This window comes from Leptonychotes weddellii, chromosome 14 (assembly GCF_054177405.1).
Source record: "Leptonychotes weddellii isolate Sample4059 chromosome 14, ASM5417740v2, whole genome shotgun sequence".
Taxonomy (NCBI): domain Eukaryota; kingdom Metazoa; phylum Chordata; class Mammalia; order Carnivora; family Phocidae; genus Leptonychotes; species Leptonychotes weddellii.
In genome coordinates this window covers 51,944,452-51,949,769 of record NC_138382.1, presented here as the reverse complement: position 1 = coordinate 51,949,769, position 5,318 = coordinate 51,944,452, and the positions used below count along the sequence as shown (strand labels likewise).

The following is a 5,318-nucleotide window of genomic DNA, read 5'->3' as shown; positions in this document are numbered from 1 at the left end:
CTACTTTGCTGAGTATTTATCATAAATGGGTGTTGAATTCTGTCCAATGCTTTTCCTGTTGTCTATTTAGTTGATCATATGGGTTTTATCATTTCTTTTATTAATATGGTGTAAAAGATTGATTTTTGGTATGGTAAAACAAGCTTGCAGCACTTGGATACACCCCATTTGGTCCTGGTGTATAAACCTTTTTATTTGTTGCTGGATCCAGTTTGTTAATATTGTGTTAAGGATTTTGTATCTATCTTTGTGGGATTTAAATATAGGTATTTAAAAGTATAAATTTCCCTTTCAGCACTGTTTTAGCTACATACCATGAATTTGGATGTTTTCATTTTCATTTAGTTAAAATTATTTTCTAATTTCCCTTGTGATTTCCTCAATATGAGTTATTTAGAAAATGTGTTAATTTCCATATATTTGGGGATTTCTTTCTGTTGGTGACTTCTAATTTAATTTCATCATGGTTGGAGACGATACTTCCTATGATTTCAATTTTGTTGTTGAGACTTATTTTATGGCACAGCATATGGTCTTCCCTGGAGAATGTTCCATGTGGACTTGAAAAGAATGTGTGTTCTGCTAGTGGTGGGTGGTGGTCTACAAATGTCAGGACAAGTTGACTAACAGCGTTCTCTTATATGCTTTTTCGTCAGGTTCTTCTATCAATTACTAAGAGTAGGATATTGAAATCTCCAAATATTATTGTCGAATTGTCTATTTCTCCTTCCAAATCTGTCACTTTTTCCTTCATGTATTTTGGGGCTCTGTTGTTAGGTGCATATACATTAATAGTTGTTATATCTCCCTGATACAGTGACCCTTTTTAAAATCATTTGAAATGTCCTCTATTTCTAGTAATATTTCTTGTCTCAAAGCCCACTTTGCCCGATATTAATATAGCCGTTCCAGCTTTCTTATGGTTACCATTTGCACAGTATATATTTTTCCATACCTTTACTTTCAAACTATTTGTCTTTGTATCTAAAGTATGTCTCTTGTAAACACCATATAGTTGAGTTTTGCTTTTTTTTTATCCAACAACTTCTACCTTTTGAGTATTTAGTCCAATCACATTTAATGAAATTATTGGTATAGTTAGAGTTATGGCTACCATTTTGTTATTTGTTTTTCAAATGTGTCATATCTTTTTGCTTCTCTGTCCCTCTCTTGCCGCCTTCTTTTGTTTAACATTTTGATTTCTGTTGATTTTTTAACTCTATTTTTTTGAGTATTGTGTTAGTGCCTGCTCTAGGGACTACAATAATATGCATTTCAATTTATCACAGTCTTCTTCAGATTAATACTAACATAATTTCAATAAAACATAGAAGTTTATTTCAATATAGCTCCATTTCCTACTCCCTCCTTTGTGCTATTATTATAAAATACATTGCATCTATGTTAGAGTGTTATCATTATTGCTTTATACAATAATGTGCCATTTAAAAAAGAAAAATATTTATTGTGTAGGCAAATGTCTCCCCAAGATTCCCATCCTCTGGCTATTCAATCAAGGTACTGCCACGAAAGGACTTTACAAATGAAATTAAGGTTACTAAATGGGGAAATGATCCTAGATTATCCAGATGGGCCCAATGTAATCACACTGTAATGACATATAACCTATGAACAATAGAAGAGGGAGGTAGAAGAGTCCAACAGAGAAAACTGCAGTGGAAGAGAGAAACGAGATGAGGCAGAAGAGGAGATCAGAGAGATGAAGTATGAGAAGGACCCACATTACTGTTGCTGGCTTTGAGGATGGAGGAAAGGAACGAATAGCCAAGAATTGTGAGTGGCTTCTAGAGGTTGAGAACAACTCCTCTGACAGCAAGGAAATGGGGACCTCAGTCTTACAACCTCATGGAGCCGAATTTTACCAACAACCTGAATGAGCTTGGAAGTGAATTTATCCTAACCCTCTAGAAGGAATGCAGTACAGCCAAAACCTTGATTTTGAACTTCTAAAACATGGAGCAGAGAACCAACTCAGCCACATTATACTTGGACTTCCAAACTACAGAAGCATGCGATCATAAATGGGTATTGCTGTAAATGAGTACATTTGTGGTAATTTGTTACGTCAGTAATACATGTACACAATCCTTTATATTTACTCCTATATTTACCATTTCCAGTAGTCTTCCTTCCATCCTGTGGATTTGAGTGACCATATGTTATTTTCATTCTTAAGGGTTTCTTTGAAAGCAGATCCACAGGCAGCAAACGGAGTCTTTTTATCTCTTTAGTTTGCCACCTTATTTTTTGCCTTCATTTTTCAAAGCTAATTGTAACCAAATCCAACCAAAAATCCCTGGAGCTTCCTGAAAGTGCAAGCATCACCCATGAACCCACAGTCCCTCCGTTGGTCTTGAGTCAGAGATTCCCAAGGGGACTGTTATCCTAAGCAGGCTTTAAGATTAGATGTAGAAATACCAGACACTGTGGGGCCTACTGGGGAGAGTGGCAACTTAATCGGAATCTGCAGGCCCTAAATCTGAGTCAAAACCACAGGGTGGATTTCCAGCCCTTCCGAGCTGGCTAGAGGGGCTTGGGGCAGCAGGAGTCACCTCCCCTACACTCTTGTGAATCCAATAGTTCGTAAAAGGAAGGAAAGATCTGAGCTTGGTGTATAAAAGTCTGCTCCGTTGTACCCAGTGCCCCCCCCTGAGCCTCCCCTACTCAGGAACCAGAGAGAAGTGTGCCAGTAGGTCATCCATAGCATATTCTGCCTGTACGGTTTTTAACTGCTGTAGCCTGTTCAGATCTGGGTAGGTCTGCTACATATTGAGAACATCTAGAATGTTCAGCTTTCTAAGTTTTAGGGGGTTTTGTTATTTTTATGAGAGATTTTTGAGGCCTCATTCTCTCTCCTGGACACTGAGATGAACACTAAGGCTGGCTCTGGGGCTTGCCCAGCTACCACTGGGCCTCCCAAGCTACAAGGCTTTGAACTCCCAAATCAGACTTCCAGGGAACAAGCCAGGAGTGAAAAAAGCTCACAAAGTGGAAGGCCAGTGAAGGAGAGACGGCTACCCCTCTTATCTGCCTCTTATCTGCCCTCTCTGGCCTCACCCCTAAAAATCCACACCCAGTTCACCTTCAACCATTCCCTAAAGGCTCCTCTCAGTCCTCTGTCCCCTCAGTTGGCCACCATCTGTCCTAGTTCCAAAAATCAGGTGAGATCATACATATGAAAGCACTTGGAAAAACTCAAACACTAGGTAATGACAAGTGTGCAATCATTTCTCCACATCTGGAATTAAGTCTCAAACGTGCATTTAATCCATCCCTCACTGAGTGCCCACATCTATTTCAGCTTATGAATCCCATGACCGCCTGACTCCTCTTGTGAGTATCAGGGGTGCCAAGCAGCAGTTCTAGTGTTATTTTATGGTTGATGTCCATAACCTTTCCCACGTAGTTTTTCCTTTTAAAATGTCTAACATTGGGGTACCTGGGTGGCTCAGTTGGTTGAACGCCCGACTCTTGGTTTTGGCTCATGTCATGATCTCATAGGTGAGTAGATGGAGCCCCCAAGACAGGCACCCCACTCAGGCTCAGAAGGGGGACTGCTTAAAGATTCTCTCCCTCTGCTCCTCCCCCCACTCGTGCACGTACTCTTTAAAATAAATCTTTTAAAAAAATAAAAATGCCTAACACTACCAAATAGTTTCTTAATCACATCTCCCTTTAAACAAAGAAGCAGACCTCCCTGTACACCATCTACTACAACATTGAGATCCCAAGTGTTTTCGTGCTGCCTACCACAGTATGTGCACATTTTATTATTGGTCTACACGAGTACTCCCCTTTACTTCCGATTTTTCTTACCTCTCTCAATGGATTCTTTCCCCTTAGAAATACTTAAGTGGCCAATCCCCCTTTATAATTCTATTCTTTCTAACAGAAAATAGTTAAGTTTCTTACCTTTTCCATTTCTCTTTAGCTCTCATAAAAACTCCTTTATTTCCGTAATGATTTAATATTATTTGTTTCTTTCCCAATTCTTAAAAATTATGCATGGCTGAACCATGCATGACTGAGCCTTAGATTTTATAACATCAAGTTTTTCTACTCATATTTCAGAATAGCCCCATTGTTTTGTAAATCTTCAACTGTAAAACAAACAAAAAAAAGTGCAGAGTTGCAAGATATGTCCATGAGACCACATATGTAAAAACATTTTTTCTAAGTTAGAAGAGACCAGTATAAAGCTGGTTCTGCTGTTTTCTCTGAATCTATGTTTTAAAAATAATTCCACTTTTTTCCATCTTTCAACAAAAGCTCTACATCCTAGTGATGTGTCTTCTTTATTATGGAGAAGGAAAAAAAAAAAATCCCTAAATCCAGTCTTTGAATTGAAGTGACAATCTGTAATTCAAGAGCAAGCCAATCCACAAAACCACTCCCAACTGTTTTGGGGGCCACATCTCCTCATTCACTATCTGCTGTTTTCTCATGAGCCAAGTTTCCACTCCCAGCATACTAACTGTTCAAATCTACTTAAAAAAAAAAAAAAAAGCCAAGCCTATTTCTACAAATTATGCCAATTCTCATAAATCCTTCAATTAGGAAAGATGAAAACACTCTAAATTTCCTTTGAAAATAACTGCAGAACTTTGAGAATCAAAGTAATAAGATCACTTTAACACAACCTCAGCAAATCTGCTGAGCATGAGGCAACATAGTTCACAGGGAGGCAGGTCCCATCCTGTCCACTGTCAGATCAGCAACCCCTGCACACGTGGGGAGAAGCTACCACGCCCATGGAGGCACCTTGGGGCAGGTAGGCACTTCTCAACCACATTACGATGTAACTTGTACTGGGGAATAATCCAAAAATTCTAATATCTATCTACAGCAACTACATTTCATAACAGCATGGCTCGGTCCAATATACACACTTTATTTTAAATTATGCCACTGGCACTTGGGAAAAAAAGTCATTTATTTGCATTGCTTCCATTTTTCTACTGTAGTGTTAGGACTTGACATAAGCATCGCTCTTCTACTTCCTATTTACAACTCATTCAGAATATTACTACAAATACAATATACAACTTTTAAAAACTTATGGGGAACTGCAATTTTTGTTTTTCTTTCCTCTTTACAGTTTTCTCAAAATCATTCAACTTAAATGAAAATTTATATGGACATTTTCTGTACACATCTGAAAGGGCAGAGATCACACTGATAAAGCCAAAAGAATTTTGCACAAATACAATAAAATACAGAAAACAAAAACTATAGAAGATGTTATTAGGGGTACAAATATAAACAATACAGTACCATTTCAGTAATTTAGCAACATA

At 38.0% G+C, this 5,318-nt stretch overlaps 1 long non-coding RNA gene across 1 annotated transcript; it reads right to left on the bottom strand.

The window, feature by feature from the left end:
- Nucleotides 1-1,020: 1,020 nt before the first annotated feature.
- Nucleotides 1,021-5,312, bottom strand: LOC145717074 (uncharacterized). The gene is made up of 2 exons (XR_014140075.1): nt 3,934-5,312; nt 1,021-2,327 (listed from the first exon to the last, which is right to left on the bottom strand). It is a non-coding gene; the product is annotated as an uncharacterized LOC145717074 (long non-coding RNA).
- Between the last annotated feature and the right edge of the window lie 6 nt (nt 5,313-5,318).